At 42.4% G+C, this 20,607-nt stretch overlaps 1 protein-coding gene and 1 long non-coding RNA gene across 6 annotated transcripts in view; one reads left to right on the forward strand and one right to left on the reverse strand.

Moving 5' to 3' along the window:
• Positions 1-20,607, forward strand: part of PRUNE2 (prune homolog 2 with BCH domain) — a 272,472-nt gene that overhangs the window by 199,187 nt on the left and 52,678 nt on the right. The window lies entirely within an intron of this gene.
• LOC113620030 (uncharacterized) lies at positions 7,866-9,362 on the reverse strand. Its single transcript, XR_003432634.1, has 2 exons — positions 9,268-9,362; positions 7,866-8,570 (listed from the first exon to the last, which is right to left on the reverse strand). It is a non-coding gene; the product is annotated as an uncharacterized LOC113620030 (long non-coding RNA).

Genomic DNA, 20,607 nt, shown 5'->3' on the forward strand with positions numbered 1-20,607 from the left:
TTATGGAATTCCTCTGTGGAAACCAAAAAAAACAAGACTCCCATCTAGAAGGAGTGATTTAAAGTGTGATTCTGCCTGAGATCAGTGTCATGGCAAATCACCTGTCATGGTGACTTAGGGGGAGGGGGGACATCATCTCTATAAGCTGCCCCCCTTCTTTCATAGGAACTGTTAATGTGCTGCGGATCTTATGTAAACTGCTATTCGAGCACAGCTTCTGGGCTCATTTCCCACCAGATGGTCCCCCGACCCCCTCCTAGAGAGAAAAATAGAAGCTACCACCGAATGAGCCCACTTCAAAATGTTCATTTGATGAAAGTTTTCTTAAAATCATAATTGGTAATATTCACAGAATGTAAAAACTGGAATTATTAGATGAAACTTCCTGGTAATTAAAAAAAAAGTGATCCATGATCTTTCTGTTAATTTAAAGAGACAGATTATCTGAGAGAAAAAAAGTGCCTTTCCGGGAGTATCTCTATCAATAAATTATACTTATGCAGGCTAGTGAAAGCTCTGTACTTTAAAATGGCTCAGACCTTGCTCTGCAACTCAAAGACAAATAAGACTGGCTGTTGTCATGCACAGTCAGCAGCACCTGAACATCCCCAGGAGATTTCGCTTTGTAATGCAAAGTTACCCTTTACATCCTAAATAAGATCTAAAGCTTCATAGGTGCTTAAGGGTAATGAGCCAGATTCTCCTTCCTATTAACAAGAAGTCAAATTAACTTCTTCCCAATGGTTAGGGCTCTCTTTGGTACTTTCCAGTGAATTTCCATTTGGTTTTTCATTCTCGAATGTCTTTGTACTCAGGGAAGGATTTATCTCTTATTAAATAAAGGATCATGATACTTTTTTGACCTTTAGACTTCATACGTTCTAGCAAGCTAGAAGACAGTGCGGGGTTTGCACATAGGTTCAGGTACTCGATATAGGTTATGACAGGAAAGCTTGAGTTCACCTACAGCAAATAAAAGCTTGTTTTTTTCTTCTTCGCTAGCCTGGAATTGCTTTGACATGCCAAGATTTTGCAGACAGTGGCTTTACTCAAATCAACTTCCTGCTAGAGTAGTATGTGAATTTGGGATGAGTTCTCAATCCCTTATCCATTCTAGTCAGTAGGATAGTTGGGGGAGAGGGGAAGGGATGAGAAGGGGCAGAGGGGAAAGTAGTGAAGGACATTCTGTCCCTGGTATCCTGTCTGTATCAGAGTTGACAAAGAACATTTGGGTACAGCTTTTTTCTGGATTAATAATGGCTGGAGTCATGGGGTAGTGGTGGATAGGTGTGCAAAAGGGTTGCAGGAGAAGAGGCAGGAATGGATACCCCTGTCTGAACACCATGATCATTTGAAGGCTCTGTTAAGCCATTTGCCTGGGGTTTTGATAGTTGTGTGATTCTCCGTATTATTCTTGCATCCTGAGTTTCGATTGCTAAGGTAAGATAAGCCGAAACAAATTGTAGAATTCATTTTGACTCACTTCCTCAGTTTATAAGCAAGCAAATGAGCTCCAGTTAGAGTGAGGGATTGACTCAAGGTCACAGTCAGTAGCTGGGCCAGGATCAGAACCCATGTGGCCAGCTCTTGATCTCATGCTATTTCCTTTCACCCCAGGCCTTTGAAAAGCCCTTAGCAAAACCTGGCCCATGCATTTACATTTCTCAGAGCTTAAAAAAAAAAAAACACAAAACCCGCTACTACTCTTCTATTTTAAGGGTAAGGTAGCATTTCCTAATCCCTTTACAACCCTTAGAAATTTGGGGGAAATGGAACTGGACTGTATTCTCAGAGCTTGTGCATTTATTATGAACAAGATGCTATCTACCCCTAAAGACTGCATGTGATACAAAGGCAAAACAAATGGCTTGCAAAAGGCGGGGTAAAGTGAATTCCATAAGAGGTGGAACTGAGGGGCTCTGGGACCTCCAAGTTGGGAGAGCCTTGCTCCTCCTTTATTGTAGAGAAGTAAATACAGGATTCATGGATGAGGTGGATTCAATAGTTGGGGGAAGGAATATTTCAGCAGAAGGGAATATACACCAAGAGAGGGAAGAGAACTGTCAACAAGACTTGGGAAACTAGAAGCTCATGTTGTCTGAAAAGTAGAGCATTGGGGGATGCTAGTGGTGGATTGATCTAAATGGTGGAGAGCCCTGAGGGTCAAAGAAATTTTTAGGAAATGTGTTGGCAGTGGGAAGCCAGTGTTTTATGAGTTGAGGGTTTGGATTGGCAGTAGACTAGCGATGGTGTGGGAGAGATGGGAGGCAAGAGGAGAGGGGGTAGTCCACCTGAAATAGAATGGACTGACCCTGCTAGGATGGAAAGAAGAGAGGCAATTACAGAACTGCAGATGTGGAAGAAAGGCATAGTGCTTGAAAGCTGAGGGAGATAAGAATCTTCTGAGGAGGTGCCTAGTGAAGAATTGGCACGCCCTGTGATGGGGTATCGTTTCATTCCTCGTGACTGAGAATCTGCAGCCTTGCTGCCCTCGATGTAAGTTAATATAAGCAAGGTGACAAAAGCATGAAGCTCTCTCATCTGAACAAGATAGACTCAGCTGTGGCAGGAGCACTTTCAGAAAGCTAAATCCACATCTGATTAGTCAGCACCAGGTCACGGTCCCAATGCCCGGCCATGGTTTCTATGACGACACTTCCATTGTTAGCAAGAGCGCAGGGCTGCAAGCCTCTAGATCTACTGAGGTGGACCTCATGGAGTGGGATGTAAAGAGGATGGTGACTTTTTCTTCCAGTCATCCCCTTCCTTCCTAGGCAGTGGCCCTTTGAGGGCAGGGATCAGGCCGAATGGTGCCCCTGACAAGTGCCAAGAAGATTCTGACTCATAGAGTAGAAATCAGAATGAGTCTTGATAGTGGGCATGGGGGCTGGGGACAAAGAAGGGAGAAGGGGAACAGGGGAGCTCAGATGTAATCTATCCTCACTCCTTCCCCAGCCTATCCACAAGATCCAGCCCCAAAACTGCTACCTGTTGTCTGGAGACTTCCAAGTTTATCCACTCTGCCCACATGTGGAGGAACTACTCCTATCTCTGAAACTCCATGATTATCACTCATGGGTTTTACCCCACAGTTTTGTGTGAACTTGTATGTCTTTTCCTCTGTATTCTCCTAGATTTTAAATTCTCAGACACACGCAGAATGTGTGTCTGAACCATTCTCTTTGTAATATACCCTCCCCCAGACTAACACTTGCCACGTGGTTCTAGGACTGAACCGTTTGTTAAATTCCTACCTGAAAGAATACTAACTTGGGAAACAAACAGTGAGTACCAGAGAATCTACATCTATCAAGGCTTATGGGAAACTGGTTTGGAAACCCTAGGGGGGATAATCAGAATTGTTTAGGGGTAGTTTTGCCTGGAGACAGATCTTTCAAAGTCCCTCCAATCCAAAAATTCAGAAAGGAACATAGGCTTCCTATAGTGCCCTCAAAAACAGGATTTACTGTTGTCCAACTCCAATACGGAAACCCCATTCATAAAGCTACCATTGCCCATGAAGCAAGAGAATAAAAATGTTGCCACTTAAGCAATTACGTTTTTCTATGCCCAACTCCCAGAAACACCCAGGAAAGGGTTGATGAAGTTGGAAGTTCTAGAAATAGCTCTTTCTAAAACAAAACAGGAGTAAAGCCAACATAATGTGATCTCAGGAGAGCAGTTGTGCACAAGATCGGTTAGGAGGGCGGGTACAATGGAGATGAGAGGATAGCTAGAGATTATTGATCTCTGGAAAGGTACTGATAACTGAAAGAAAGCAAGCTTGGGATGGAGTAAAGCCCCATTCCTGGGCTAGCTGTGGGGAAGTTTTCTTTGTTGATTAGACTAAGTTCAGGGATGATCACAGGTCATGTTCTTGATATAACTGAATCATGTTCTTGATACAACTGAAACTGAATTTACGAGAAGAAACTTCTAACCAAAATTTTCATGCACTTAACAGTTACAGACTCAAGGCTTGTTTCTAATTTGCTTGGTCGTAGGTGGCCGGTCTTAGGCTGTTCATTTTATTTCCCAATACTAACTTTTATTTACCAGCAGGGACCTGGTAACTAGAAAATGTGAGTCATACACCAGAGTCTTGGAATCCCATATAATGCCATAATTCTGTGAACAGCAATTATTTAAAAGCATAAGCACATTTTTTCCCTAAATAGCTGTCTACATTTATACAATGAAGACAGACCAATGTAAAAGAAATAGTTAAAAGAATCAGCTCTCCCTGTGAAGTTGGCATAGCTGTACGATTACTGACTATATCCCTGAGGAGAGTACGAAATTAATCAAGTCTCATAAATTGGCTTCATAGAATGTGATTATGCTGTACAGTGGGGCATGTGTAAATACAGGTGACGGCTTCTTTCAGCCGCGAGGGACCTGATTTGGGCTTCTCTCCTTCCCGCTAGATCTGTCAGGCAGCAGTAGAAGGGCTTTCTAGTAGAAAGGAAGAACGGAAGGCCTGATATACTCCTCCCAGAGCCGAGATTCTCCTCCTTGAAATTGTGCTGATGAAGGAGATCAGATACTGTATCCATTTGCTTGAGCTGCCATAACAAAGTACCACAGACTGGGTCGCTTAAATCACAGAAATTCATTTTTGTCACAATTCTGGAGGATAAAATTCTGAGATCAAGGTGTCGGCAGGATTGGCTGCTTCTGAGGCCTCTTTCCTTGGCTCGTAGATGGCTGTCTGCACCCCTGGCTTCACTTGACCTTCCTTCTGTGTATGCCTGTGTCCTAATCTCCTCCTATAAGGACACCTGTCATATCAGATGAGGGCCCACCCTAATGACCTCATTTTAACTTAATTGCCTCTTTAAAGACCTTATCTCCAAGTACACTCACATTCTGAGGTACTGGAGGTTAGGATTTCAACACATGAATTTGGGAGGCGGGGGCAGGAGTCCAGCTCTAACAGAGAATGTGCTGGGAATTCCTGTGGACCAGCCCCACACTTCATTTGTCATTCTTCAGTGTTGAGTCTACAGGCACATGCCTCAAGTGAAGTAGTTTTATGGGTGTTGGGTTTTTTCTCCTCCAGTAGGGTGGGTGGAACAAGTTAATTTGGCTACTGCGTAATCTTTAAACTGCTCTGTAAAGTAAATGGCCACTCAGTGTGATTCGTAATGTGTGAAAGGTCCCAACTCAAAGCTGTGTATCCATAATCAACCCTTTAACCCTTCCTTGTCCTAAAGAAACCAAAGGGCACTGGTTAGTATGGTAAGGTGGGGGGGGGGAGTATGTTAATTTTTGGAATTTGGAAAGCAGACGGCTTTACTTTATTTTTTTTTTATTTTATTTTTTTAATTCAGTACGCGGGCCTCTCCCTGCTGTGGCCTCTCCCGTTGCGGAGCACAGGCTCTGGACGCGCAGGGTCAGCGGCCATGGCTCACCGGCCCAGCCGCTCCGCGGCATGTGGGATCTTCCCGGACCGGGGCACGAACCCGCATCCCCTGCATCGGCAGGCGGACTCTCAACCACTGCGCCACCAGGGAAACCCCAGCTTTACTATATAAGGTTGAAACAGCAGTACCATCAATGAAATACAAACCAAAAATTTTACTGTTTCCAAATTTATTGCTGTTAATTTTGGTCTTAAGTTGATAGATTCCATAGAAGGTGATAAGTATCTTTTACCTCTTCCTCCATTAGAAAATTAGGTTAATAATGGATTCCTTGATCGAGAGTATCACCACTTACTAAAACGTACATGGAGAGAATAATCAATAAACAGGCTTTCTAGGAAAAAGAAAATGTTGAGTCTAAGGGTCACTTCAGGGGTTCCACGACCACCTTGGAGATTCACGGTGAATATGGGAGGCCTTGTTGAGCCCCAACTATTCTAATAATAGTAAGAGTAATATTAAATAGTAGAACTTTTGCCAAACACTTTACTCATTATCTTTGAAATCTCACGCTATTCCTCGTATAATACTCATTTTGCAGATGAAGAAACTAAGTCTTAGGGAGGTCAGCTAACTTCACCGCAGTTACATGGTTAATAAGAGGCAGAGGGGGGTTGATCCTGTTGACCCCACCTTGCCTCCCTATTTGTGAGCATTGGTTCTTCTTGGTTGTCTGTGGTCTGAGAGTCTAAGGAGAAACTCCTTGCAGGAGAATAAGGCTGGGGGTAGAGGTATGAAGGAACTTCTTTTCAGTTTTGAATCGGGGATCTAAGGGAGTCCAGAGTCCCCAAAGAACACTGAAACCTGAAGTGTGATTCAGAATTTTCCCATTGCCAAGACATCAGCTAACCTAGATCTGTCACACCCTAACCATCGCAAGAGGGAGGAAATAAGAACAAGGGTCAGGAATGGGGATTAGGGACTCTAGAGCTGCCCTGGAGTTGCGTATGCAGCCAACTCTGCCTCCGGTTTGATGTAGTCCTGTTTATCTAGTTTTGCTTTTGTTGGCTGTGCTTTTGGTGTCACATCCAAGAAATCATTGCCAAATCCAATGTCATGATGCTTTCCCCGCTATGTTTTCTCCTAGGAGTTTTATAATTTTAGGTCTTACTTTTAGGTCTTTAATCCATTTCAAGTTAATTTCTGTATATGGTGTAAGGTAAGGATCCACCTTCATTCTTTTGCATGTGGATATCCTGTTTTCCCAGTGTCATTTGTTTTTGTTTTTTAATTTTATTTATTTATTTATGGCTGCGTTGGGCCTTCGTTGCTGCGCGTGGGCTTTCACTAGTTGCCGCAAGCGGGGGCTACTCTTCGTTGCGGTGCACGGGCTTCTCATTGCGGTGGCTTCTCTCGTTGCAGAGCACGGGCTCTAGGCACACGGGCTTCAGTAGTTGTGGCACACAGGCTCAGTAGTTATAGCTCGAGGGCTCTAGAGCACAGGCTCAGTAGCTGTGGCGCCTGGGCTTAGTTGCTCTGCAACATGTGGGATCTTCCCAGACCAGGGCTCGAACCATGTCCCCTGCATTGGCAGGTGGATTCTTAACCACTGTGCCACCAGGGAAGTCCTTCCCAGTGTCATTTGTTGAAGAGACTGTCCTTGCCCCACTGAATGGTCTTGGTATCGTTGTCAGTCATTTGACCATATATGTGTAGGTTTATTTCTGGGTTCTCTATTCTATTCCCTTGGTCTTTGTTTCTGTCTTTATGGTGGTACCACTCTGTTTTGATTACTATAGCTTTGTAATAAGTTTTGAAGTGAGGAAGTGTGAGACATCCATATTTGTTCTTCTTTTTCAAGATTGTTTTGGCTATTTGGGACCCCTTGAAATTTCATATGAGTTTTAGGATGGAGTTTTCTATTTCTGCAAAAAAATGCTCTTGTGACCTGAGGTACTGCCTTTGAAAACCACTTTTCTATTCTAATTTTTAGCAGAATTACTGAAAAAATAACAGCAGCAATATCTAACCCTCCTGTAGCATCAGCTAAAATGTGCCAGGCAGTATTCTCTACCCTTAACTTAAATCAACTCGTTTAATTCTTGCAACAGCCCCTGAAGTAGGTATTGATAGTTTCCCCATTTATAGATGAGGAAACTGAGACACAGAGGGGAATTCTGCATCTTACCTAATGTCACACATTTAAAAAGGTCAGAGTAGGATTCAAGTGCAGGTGATCTGACTCCAGAGTCTGAGACTTTAGTTGCTATCCTGTACTCTTTATGGAAGAAGAAAAAGCATATAGGAGTTCAGGCTGCATCTGTTAGACTCTTGGTAGATGTAGGCCAAGATGTGCAGATGTACAGAGAGGCCCACACATCTCACTGGGTTATATATACTCTGAGCTGTGCTTCCCCAATTTTGTTCTGTATTAACATGTTACGAGAGAAAGGAAGGAAGGGAAAAGAAGAAAAAAAGATACCTTGGTCAAAAACAAGGTAAACAAAATCAAACATTTTTACCTTCTGTAGAACATCTCAGAGTCTATGATGAGTTCACATGCGTTATAAAGTCCCAAAAGGAGGGCAGGCTATTCGGTGTTTCCCAAGCTCACTGGGTACAGAGCTGTCCTTCAGGGTCTGTAGACCCTCTCCTCTGGGCGCAGGCTTTGGGAAGCGCTGGCTTAAACAAATGACCGGAAGCACCCCTTCTGTGTGTCTTTTGCCAGCAGGACGGTTTGGAACCCTCAGGCACAAGTCCTCCTCATGTGTCCGTTTCTGTGTCTGTCCCTGTCAGTCACAGGCCTGAGCTCATGGGGAGCTGATAGCGGGAGTAGATTCCAGAAATACGCCCGCTTCCTGGGGTCCCCGGGGTCCAAGAGGTGACTCCATTTTCAACCACAGCCAGGGACTGTGTGGGAATGAAAAGATAAAGGAACTTTATGCTCGAGGAAAGCAAGGAGCAACTGGGCCACCAGGAAGGAAATACAGAAAATAAAAATGGGGTGATGTTACCGAAGGCACAGAATTCTGGAGCTTCCAGCATGTATTTACTCAACAAAAGCTCACTGGGTGCCAGCTGCCAGGCAGTGCTCTCAGCTCCCCAGGGATTCTGTGGGGCACAGGATACCAGCTGACCCTCTAGGAGCCAACTGTTGGCTCATCCAGATGAAAATGTTTTTATTCTCTGCCCCAGTTTCTTCATCTGGCAAACAGCAAACAGAAAATGATGCCTTAAAAGGATGCAATCAAAAACACAATGTTGGGACTTCCCTGGTGGTGCCGTGGTTAAGAATCCTCCTGCCAATGCAGGGGACACGGGTTCGAGCACTGGTCTGGAAAGATCCCACATACTGTGGAGCAACTAAGCCTGTGTGCCACAATTACTGAGCCTGCTCTCTAGAGCCCACAAGCCACAACTACTGAGCCCATGCGCTGCAACTACTGAAGCCCACGCACCTAGAGCCTGTGCTCTGCAACAACAGAAGCCACCGCAATGAGAAGCCCGCTCACCACAACTAGAGAAAGCCTGCGCGCAGCAACGAACACTCAAAGCAGCCAAAAATAAAAAATAAATTTATTTAAGAAAAAAACCAAAACACACAATGTTATTTCAAATGTATAAAGACAGAGAGATGCTACATAGAATCAAGGAGGTTGTTTTTCTTTAAGGAAAAAAGAACATAAATGAAACGGTAAAATTTTCAGAACCTAGAAAAATATTGTTTTAGGAAACAAAATTCAAAACTGAAAAACAGAAAGCAGCAAATCTAAGAAAATAAAGAGACAGTAAAAGGAACCAAAGTGAAAAGAACAGACGATTGGAAAGAGAAACTATTAAAAGATAGAGTGCAGCTACAGACTGCAAAAGTGTAGAATTCGATAAATTTAAAACAACCTACTGCAAAAGATAAATGAATCAGCAGTGGCCAAGAGGAGCAGGTAGTGGCTGTGGCTTATTTATTTTAATATCCCCCCTGGCTTGCAGAGATCAGACCTTCAGAAGATACTGGTGAGGATGAAGGGAAATGACAGCCATGTGGCCCGAGGGGGTAGCCGCCCCTCTGCCAAGGCCCGCTTATCAAAGGCTAAACTCCTCCCTTTCTTCAGTGATGCTAATATTTCAGCTTTCTATGCCTGCTCCTCCCTACTTTAATTTGGAAAACATTGAAAGCCCTGATACTACGGCAGTGGGACGTGACAGCATACTATTGCTGCTGATAAACAACTGAAATTACTACTAACGAAGCACTTAATTATTTCTAATGTCAGCTGGAAATTGTCCAAGTGAGGATTTCTAGAAACTCCTAGAGAATATTATTATATTTAAATTACCTCTTTACTTAAACTGTTGCCCATGCTGGTATTTTAAAAATTGAAAAAACACAGAAGAGTAAATAAATAAAAAGTGAAAAAATCCCTTTCTCCCTAAACTGCTCCCTATACATAGCCCCTATTAATTAATTAAATTATTAATAGAAATTAATAATTTCTATTCCTTCTAGATATTGTCTGTGCCTAAACATATGTATAAATGTGCATAACTTTATACAAATTACATCATTCTAAACATACCACCTTGTAATTTGATTTATTAAGTATATCTTAGATGCCATCCCATGTCAATACATTTAGAAATTTTTTGCATTGATATACAGTGATGCATTTCATGTTATATTTAATCACTCCCCTGTTGAGCATTTAGATTATCCTTTATACTTTTTCAAAAAAATAATAAATTATTTGAGTGGAAAAATTCCTTTAGTGGAATATTAAATTAGACTATGTTTCCTTTAGTTTATTCAGTGAAATAGACAACTAGGGTTCAAAGCTGAGGGCAAAATGGTGCAAAGCACTCTTATCTCCCGAAGAGACAAATGGCAACAAGCGCTCAAAGATTGGGTTAGATACTTCCCCCAAGGTCTTTTTTTTTTTTTTTTTGTGGTACGTGGGCCTCACTGTTGTGGCCTCTCCCGTTGCAGAGCACAGGCTCCGGACGCGCAGGCTCAGTGGCCATGGCTCACGGGCCAGCCGCTCCGCGGCATGTGGGATCTTCCCGGACCGGGACACGAACCTGTGTCCCCTGCATCGGCAGGTGGACTCTCAACCACTGCGCCACCAGGGAAGCCCTTTTTTTTTTAAATTGAAGTATAGTCGATTTACAATGTTGTGTTAGTTTCAGGTGTATAGCAAAGTGACTCAGATATATACACACACACACACACAGACATATACATATATATATATGTAGACATATATACATATCTGAATATATATATGTATTCCTTTTCAGATTCTTTTCCATTATAGGTTATTACAAGGTATTGACTATAGCTCCCTGAGCTATACAGTAGGTCCTTGTTGTTTATCTATTTTACACATAGTAGTGTGTATCTGTTACTCCCTGATTCCTAATTTATCCCTCCCCCACTTCCCCTTTTGTAACCATAAGTTTGTTTTCTATGTCTGTGAGTCTATTTCTGTTTTGAAAATAAGTTCATTTGTATTATTTTTTTAGGTTCCACTTATATGGGATTCGTTTTTCTCTGTGTGCTAATCTCTAGGTCCATCCATGTTGCTGCAAATGGCATTATTTCATTCTTTTTTATGGCTATGATTCCATTGTGTGTGTATATATATATATACCACATCTTCTTTATCCATTCATCTGTCATTGGATATTTATGTTGTTTCCTTGTCTTGGCTGTTGTAAATAGTGCTGCTGTGAACATTGGGGTGCATGTATCTTTTCAAATTAGAGTTTTTGTCTCTTCTGGATATATGCACAGGAGTGGTAACTATTTTTAGTTGTTTTTTTTAAAATGAAGTATAGTTGATTTACAATGTTGTGTTAATTACTACTGTACAGCAAAGTGATTCAGTTATACATACATACATATATATATATATACACACACACACATATACACATCTTTTTTATATATTCTTTTCCATTATGGTTTATCACAAGATATTGAATATAGTTCTCTGTGCTATACAGTAGGTAGGTCCTTGTTATATATCCATTCTATATATAAAAGCACTGCTAACCCCAACCTCCCACTCCATCCCTCCCCCAAACCCCTCCCCCTTGGCAACCACAAGTCTTTTCTCTATAACTGTGACTCTGCTTCTGTTTCATACATAGGTTCATTTGTGTCATATTTTGATTCCACATATTAAAAATATCACATGGTATTTGTCTCTCTTTCTTAGTATGATAATCTCTAGTTGTATCTATGTTGCTGCAAATGGCAATATATCGTTCTTTTTTATGGCTGAGTAGTATTCCATTGTATATATGTACCACATCTTCTTTATCCATTCCTCTGTTGATGGACATTTAGGTTATTTTCGTGTCTTGGCTATTGTGAATAGTGCTGCTATGAACTATAGGGGTGCATGTATCATTTTGAATTATAGTTTTGTCCAGATACATGCCCAGGAGTGGGATTGCTGGATCATATGGTAATCCTATTTTTAGTTTTCTGAGGAACCTCCATACCATTTTCCACAGTGGCTGCACCAACTTACATTCCCACCAACAGTGTAGGACAGTGCCCTTTTCTCCACACCCTCTCCAGCATTTGGTATTTGTAGACTTTTTAATGATGGCCGTTCTGACTGATGTGGGGTGATACCTCACTGTAGGTTTGATGTGCATTTCTCTAATAATTAGCGATGATGAGCATCTTTTCATGTGCCTGTTGGCCATCTGTATTTCTTTTTTGGAGAAATGTTATTTTTAGTATTTTAAGGAACTTCCATACTGTTCTCCCTAGTGGCTGCATCAATTTACATTCCCACCAACAGTCTAAGAGCGTTCCCTTTTGAGAAATGAAATTGTATTCAAGTTGTTTTCATCTAGAACAGGGGTCAGCAAACTATGGCCTCCAGGTCAAATCTAGTTAGTTGGCCACCTATTTTTCTACCCAGTTTTATTGGAACATAGCCACGCCCATTCATTTACATATCTTACGGCTATTTTTGTGCTACAGCAAAGTTGAGTAGTTTTGATAGAGACTGTGTGGCCTGCAAAACATAACAAATTTGGTATCTGTCCCTTTACAGAAAAACTTTGCCGACCCCAGCTCTAGAGAAGTCAAAGACTTAACTCCCCTGCCATGCCCTAGGGATCAACAAATATAACTGCTTGAGCAGCAGTTGGAAGAGTGGCTCTGTACGGCCCTGCTGTTTGTATTTCTGGTGCCAGACTGTCCACACTCCCGGGCGACTGAGGGGAAGTAAAACCAAGGCAGTGCAGCCATTGCATTGCACTGCTGGGGAGAGGAATCCTTGTGAGCATATCCCCTCGGGCGGGATGGGAGGGCAGGGAGGTATCTACAGACTCGTCAGCACAAAAGAGAAATTCCAGGAGGTGCTGAGCTGCTGAAGTGGAGGGTGGGCAGGGCTGCAGGAGTCTGTGCTGAGACTCTGGTCACTTGGTCATCCTACAGGAGCTGCTGACTCTCGCCCTAAAGACTCTTCATTTCTGAAGACAAACGGTTGTCCACTCCTCCTCCGCCTCATTTCGCAAGAACCTCATCCTTACTTAACATGCCCATCCTCCCCGCCCCCGCCCTGCACCGGGTCATTCCTAATAGCATCTGAGAGGTGCTTTTGTCATTGTGGAAGAGGGCACTGTAAACTCTACACTGGGTGAACTTCACCTTATTATGTTTAGAGCAATTACTCCTTTGTGATATGACTTCTGTAAGAGTCACCTCGCATTTCTAAATTATGTTTTGAAGAAAGCTTAACTTGTTATCAAACGTAATTTGTTGGTAGACAATTTGAGTGGTCAAGTTCCAATATGTGGTGAGACCCTATGAGGAACACTCTGCTAGAAAAGTAGGGCATCCTCCCGTCTCTAAATAAGGGTGTTTATTCAATAGTTAGTTATTCCCCTCCACCACATGCTAGGCCCTCTGCTAAGCACTGGGAGTGCCTGCCTTCAAGGACCTCTGTGTGCATGTGTGGAGGGGGGATGAGAGTGGGGAGGAATGGGGAGGGTGGGGCCAGAGAAGTTAGGAATAGATGGTTGTAAATCATGAAAAATACCCATTTAATGTGAGCTCAGGGTACTGTTGGACTTGACCCAGCTGTGTGGGGTGGGGCTGAGATGTCTAAGCTGAGTTCTAGAAGACAAGCAAGAACCAACTGGGGAGTGAGCGATGGGAGAGGAGGCTCGAGTTCGGCCTGGAAGGCCAGACCGTGAAGCCTGGTGAGCCATTCTCTGGAGCCAGGACCCTTCCCTTGAGACAGTGGGGACATGAAAGGACTGAAACAAGAAGGTTAGATTGAGATCGTTAGATACTGAGTGAGCAATTTGAAGGGGGTGGGGAGTAAAATCAGAAACAGGTTTCTGCAAGGAAAAAATGAACTTGAACTAAGGTCTTAGCAGTGAAAATAAAGAGGAGAGGAGGTTGCAAATGTATAAGACTGGATGGTCAGGATGGTCAACTGGATTGGGAAGGAATGTTAGAAAAAGAAGGAAATTAAGAATGATTGCCAGTTAGGGGTTTGCGAGCTCACAGGTGATTGGTAGGGACATTCACCGGGATGGGGAAGGTATTAGCTGACCATTGCTGTGTAATAAATTATCTCGAAATTTAGCAGCTTAAAACAACATTTTTTCTCTCACAGTTTCTGTGTCTGGAATTTAAGAGCAGATTAGTTAGGTGATTCTGACTCAGGGTCTCTTATGAAGTTGCTGTCGAGACATCAGTCATCTGAAGGCTCCATGGGGGCTGGAGGATCTGCTTCCAAGGTGACCCACCCGCATGGCTATTGGCAGGAGGCCTCAGTTCCTTCCTGGATTTTTACAGGAAGCCCTGGTTCCTCACCACCTGGATCTCTCCATAGGGCTTCCTGAACATCCTTAGGACATGGCAGCAGCAGGCTTCTCCCACAGTGGGTGATCCAAGAGAGAGCAAAGAGGAAGCCACGTGCTTTTTAGGACCTAGTCTGACAAGTCACACACTGTCACGTCTACCTTATTCTGTTCTTTAAAAGCAAGTCACCAAGTTCAGTCCACACTTAAGGAAAGGGGGGGTGTTAGGCTCCAACTTTTGAAAGGAATGTCAAAGAATTTGAGGACACTTTTTTAAAACTACCACAGAGAATGTAGGATGTAGCAGATCTGTGCAGAGGAAGATGCTGAATTCAGTTTTGTACGTGTTGAATTGGAAATGCCTGTGAGTAATCCACGTTATGAACTGTAGATTCGCTTCAGAACCAAGTATATGCCCCTTCCCAGTGTGAGATTATGCCATTTAATTGAATCTTCTCAGTAACAAGTATTGATATGTCTTAAGGTTTTAGAAAACATGTGAAAAAGAGAATAATATATACCCTGCAGGCAAGAGGTAGAATTCTCCATGCAGCCCTGTTCACGGCCAAGGATTTAATGAATTATTATCTGAAAAGAAATGTTTGAAATGCTATTTAGGCTTTCCTTCTATTCCTGCTGTGTTCCTCAAACTTTAGGGCTCATACGGTTTACTACAGAGGATTTTATACAAAACGACATATGCTATAATTCAAGGGTCATTTGGACAGCAAGTGATTTTTGCTACCTGCAGATTTTGAGAATTCAGCCCTGTGTAAGGAGACTGTATAATGTTTCTCTCCTCTGAGAACATGAGAACAGATGGCTGTGGTTTGTGGGGTTTTGCAAAATCCCTAGAGAAGGTGGTAACTGGGTGAGTGCCCAGTGCTTGTGTTCCTTTAGTTTTTTGTCATCTCCTTTCCCTATTCTCACCCCCTTCCTTATCTGCCTCAGCTGGCTGACTTATAGGAGTCACCACACTTATCTTTTCTAGGGTGAGTGAGGCCCAGTGGGGTAGCTAATTGTTGACAAGAGCCTCATTTCATGGGCTCAAACCCAGCTTCCTGTTGTGGGACCTAAGCGCCCATCCTTTCCTGGGTATCAGCTGGATTAACCTGAGTGTGAACCCCAGCGCCTCTGCCTTGCCTCCCAGTTGAGTAATGTGATAAGAGCCCTGGGGCACACAGGGTGGCATGTACCCTTATCTTAAATTGTGCAGCCTACTTTATCAGACAAGAATCCTGAAATGGCAACTCTCCAACCATTGGTCTTTAAAGGGCTAATTTATGTACTCAACAAAAGCAGGCAAGCACCTCATGAAAGGTTTTGTTTCTTCTTTTTTTTTCTTTTCGTTTTATCTCCACTCCTAGAGAAAGTGACTTATGAAGTCTGTCACAAGGGAACTCTCTCTTTATGTAATCATTTCCCAAAATTTATCAGCATAACCATATGGTATTTTTCTAAAGAACAATTAACATCCTTAACCTGCTACCCTATTTCTATGGAGCTGTATTTTTTAGTGGTCAGTCTTACAAGAATGATTATTCCCTAAAAGGGTTGTTGCCTGCTGCTGGGTGTGCATGCCCGCCAGGAAACATTAGAATCTAGAAGTGCTGTGTGTGCGCTAAGTCTCGGTTCACTGCTCATTCGCTATTAAAAAGAAACTGATCTCGGACAAAGCTAATCCTACAACAGTTAAATCCCTCCAGATTCATAAATGCTGGAAGGATATACAATGTAGAATGGGCTTACCTTTGTACCTGGTCTAAACTCAAGAGGGTGCATGTAACCAGGTCCCAAAATTTTCCTTTTTCAGTTGATCTTTTACTCTGGTGTCAGGACCGCCGTGCTACTGCGCGCTAATTTCTTTGTTAAGAAGCAGAAGTACCAGAAACACAAAACCTACGAATATACATGGGATCCATTCTCAAATTGGAAGATTCTATTTACGTCACTGTTCCCTACTTGGTGGTATTTGTGATTAGAGGGGTGCCCAGATTCAGTATAAATAGCACTGAATCACCCAGGAGCATGGTTCTTTTTCCGACTTCCTGATTGAGTTGAGCCCTTAGATAATTCATCCATTTTCTTTTCTAATATCTGAGTTCAAGGCTATTTATTTTCCTCTAGGAATTTCTTTAGCTGCTTTCACAAGTTTTGACACGTAGGGCTTTATTGTTCATTTACTTACAGGTGTGTTTTTAAATTTCCAAACAGTCTTTTTATGATTGATTTCTTATATATGGCCCTGAAGTCAGAAAATAAGGTACATGCGATGTTGACTTTTGGTATTTTACAAGACATTCTACATAGTTTTCATGAGTTTGAAAAAATTGTGTATTTTTCTTGAGTGCAGATCTGTCCATTAGACCAAGCTATGTTAGTACTTTGTTCAGATCTTCTGTATCTTTATGCATTTTTTCAGATTGATTCCTAAATTCTTGAGACATTCAAATTTCCCCCCATGAAGTTAATTTCTCCTTATAATTTATATTCGATTTTTTGGCCTATGTTGTTAAAAGCATATTGGCTCTGGGTCAATATATCTTCTGAGAAATTCTTCCTTTTATCATAAAGTAATAACTTTCTTAAGCCTTAATAATGCTTTTCTGCCTGAAGTCTATTTTGTTTGCTACTAATATTGTGACAGTTGCTTTCCTGTGGCTATTGTTTTTGATATTTCTTTTTATATCACTTTATCATCAACACTTCTGCATTATTATTTTTAGATGTTCCCTTTTTTTTTTTTTTTTTTGTGGTACGTGGACCTCTCACTGTTGTGGCCTCTCCCGTTGCGGAGCACAGGCTCCGGATGCGCAGGCTCAGCGGCCATGGCTCACGGGCCCAGCCGCTCCACGGCGTGTGGGATCTTCCCGGACCGGGGCACAAACCCGCGTCCCCTGCATCGGCAGGCGGACTCTCAACCACTGCGCCACCAGGGAAGCCCTAGATGTTCCTTTTTCTAGCCAGCATGGCTACTCAGGGTAAATGGCACTGCCTGCTATGACAAACAACCCCAAATCTCAGTGCTTCAACACCACGAAGTTTTAAAAATTATTCTTTAATTATTATAATCTCTTTCATATTGCTTTTTGTGTTTTTTTTAAAGATTTATTGCTAGTTCTTCTGTTTACAGCATCTGCTGGCAATCCCCCGTAGTGTTTTTCCGTAGTTTAGTTAGTAGTTTGGTGGGTGTGGGTGAGGGTGTTGGTGTGGGTTCACCTTTCAGAGGGTTTTTTCTTTCTCCTAAGTGGATTTCCAGTGAATCCTAGATAGTAGAAGTAGCACCATTAAGTGGTTTCGTATTTGGTTCTTTTGGAACCCTAGGACTCAAGGCCTTCAATGGTCCTCGGTGAATTTTCATTTTAATCTTTTGACTTGCGTTTCCTACATCATTCAGGTAATATAAATCAAGACATACTTGGCATACAAGCAGTGTCTCTAATTCTCATAGGTTGCTTTTAGTTTTCCACCCAAGATTCCAGGCAGACTGTGCTTTCCAAGGCCAGAGGATAGAGTTTGTTCTCATCCCTCTTTCATTGAGAGGGCCGCTTTTTAAGGGCCACGGCCTTATTTAGAAGTTCAGGGTCTAGGCGTTTCTTCCAGCACCTGGAGGTCACTTCTCCTGTGGGGCCCAAAGGCCTATGTCCAGTCCAAAATCCTGCAGGCTACCTTTCATCAGCTTTCTAGAATAACTCTTCATTTCCAGCACCTGGGGATTTCCCCGGTCTCTTTCAAGTTTGGAAAGGTATTAATTACTTTTAGGGTGTTCTGTCTTATATAGCATTTCTTTGGATTTATAATGATAAATGACATTACACCTTGCCAGACACTTTCTGATCCCTCTTTTTTTTTTTTTTTAGCAAATAAAGAAAAGTCTCAGAGGGAGAGCCCAGGGGTTTCTAGCTTGAATTTAATAGCATTGTTTTATTTTGATTATATTTAATTTATGTGACTATTTTAGGTGAGTGACTCTAAGTTTCCTTATATACAGTGATAACAAACCTTCCTTTCAAAACAAACTTAAGTCAATTTAAAGAAAAATATTAAGTACATTGACAAGGGCTAGGTGGCTATGAGAAAGCCATGAAGGTGCTATATTCATATTCAAGTTTATAGAATGCTTGAAAAGCAGTTGATGGTCTGCTGAGCTTTGTCCTCATTTAGAAAAATGTTCCTATATGCTAAAGCAAACCTAGACAAGAAGATGTTTATCATCACCCTGAGCCTGGGTTGAGAATGTGGGAAATGCCCTGATTTGGGTAATCCAAGTCAGGGCATAGTGCCAGTCAGATATTCCCTTCAAAACAAACAATAAAGATCAGCTGTACTGCTCAGAATGGGCTGGATTAGCACGTGGTAACAGAGAAACCCAATATCTCAGGGCAAAACAAAAAGATTTCTTTCTTGCTCATATATCCAACGATCTTTATCCAGTAGGGGCTCTTCTCCTCCCAGCCCCTGTTCTGAGCTCCTCCATAGGCACCAAGGCGGGGAACAGCACGTGGCACCTACACTTGGTCCTAATTCTTCTGCCCGGAAGTGACACCTGCCACTTCCGCCCTCGTTTCATTGATCAAAGCAAGTCACATGGCCACCCTAATTTCAGAGGAGGACAAAAGGCGGAGAGCCAGAACTATTTGGTGAAGAGCGATAATGTTTATAAAACCGCCCAGCAAACAGTTCTGGATCCGTCCTCTAGATGGCGAAGTGGAGCCAAGCATCTGTTGGGGAGGTCAGCAATAGTAGAGTCAGACTCAGTGTTTATAACACCCCCAGCCTGTTGGGTAGCTCCCTTCTGTACAGAGAAAACCCCTAATTAGGTAGTGACTACGGTTGGGTAAGGTAAAATACTTAACCTTCACTATGGACTGATTTGTTACCTAACAGATCCCAAGAGGCTTCCATTCCCATTGGTAAAACTCCATGCAGTCCCATCGCCAACTACTCTGGCCACTTCATTTCTACAAATATTTATAGACCTAATGTATGAATGTGGTTGAAGTATTTACAGTGAGCACAACTTGGGTTTCTGTCAGGTTTGCCTCTGGGCTGTTCTGGTGCAGCGTTCCTTCTCTGTCCCTGGGGTTTCCTAAAAACTCCCCACGGCCTTCTGTAATATCTGTGGATTTGTGAGTCCCTCTCTTCCGATCACTGCCTGGTCACAGCTTCAGCTTCTCTTTTCCCTCAGGTATGCCGCCTCTGGTTTTCTAGCACTTTCTTAACTGCGTCTCTGTGCCGTAAAGGGGCGCTGAGAGACAAAGGCTCTATTTACTAACTTCAGTGAGTCCAGGGCACTTATAGGCTCTGTGGAGATTTGTGCAGCACTGAAATTTTCCCTTACCGAGGCTGAAACCCCAATTTTAATAACCTTAATATATGTTTTGTCCAACCATGACACAGACTTCTGTTAAATCACCGATCCTGCTATGATGTTTAAAATGAGGGAACACAATACCTTACACTTAGTGAATGCCTTATAATTTCCAGAGTATTTTCTCATGTATTCTCGTTATTGTTTATTCTCCACAGTCACTGTAATATTCTGTATTCATTAGCTTCATTTAAAATCACAAAGACGGTCAGCTAATTTTCTCAGAGCTTGTCAGTACTAACCGTAGAACTGTAACCCAGGACTATAACCTCATATCCAGGACCCTTTCAGTTATTCCATGATGTTGCCTATAACTCACAAACATCAACAAAACCTACAAAATTTTAAGATGGATACTATCTGTCTATTTTTAAACCCTTCATATTTATCTTGGCGCTAAGGCCAGCACCCTTATGTGCTCTCTGAAGCAATTAGGTATGATGTCATTTTTTTTTTTTTTTTAGGTTGACTCATAGGCAACTAGAGAAAATAAGGTACATGTGCATTTAGGGGATTTCAAGTTCAATAATTCAATCCAACACATATTTATCGGGTATTTATTTCTACCAGGTGCTGGAGATGTAATAGTAAAGAAGACAGACATGGTTTCTGTCCTCATGAAGCTTCAAGGCTAATGGAGAAGGCAATTATAATAGCAAAAAGAACTACAATAAAGCAGATAACATTCGTTTCTTTCAGTGTTCTTTTCAGGCATTGCACAGTCTCTCTTTTATTGGAGAGGAAATGGAGGCACAGAAAGATTAAGTAACTTGCCGTATGACACACAGTAAGGGGTAGAGCTAAGATTTGAATCTAGCTGCTCTCAACAGCAGCATTTTGCTACTTTACAGGTACTACAGGGTTGACGTCAAAGAGAACGCACACAGATCACTTCAGATGACGAGGGGTCATTGTAAGGAGATTTGAAAAACCGCAACAGCATGGGAAACCTAGACAGCTATCCCTCTGGGTCCCAGGACTTTCAAACTGGGGCCTAGAGCAGGCCTTCTCTTTGCCTACCACCCCACCTCCATTGCT

Source organism: Aethalodelphis obliquidens, unplaced genomic scaffold (genome assembly GCF_003676395.1).
Source record: "Aethalodelphis obliquidens isolate GAN/ISIS:26980383/991018 unplaced genomic scaffold, ASM367639v1 scaffold7, whole genome shotgun sequence".
Taxonomy (NCBI): Eukaryota; Metazoa; Chordata; class Mammalia; order Artiodactyla; family Delphinidae; genus Aethalodelphis; species Aethalodelphis obliquidens.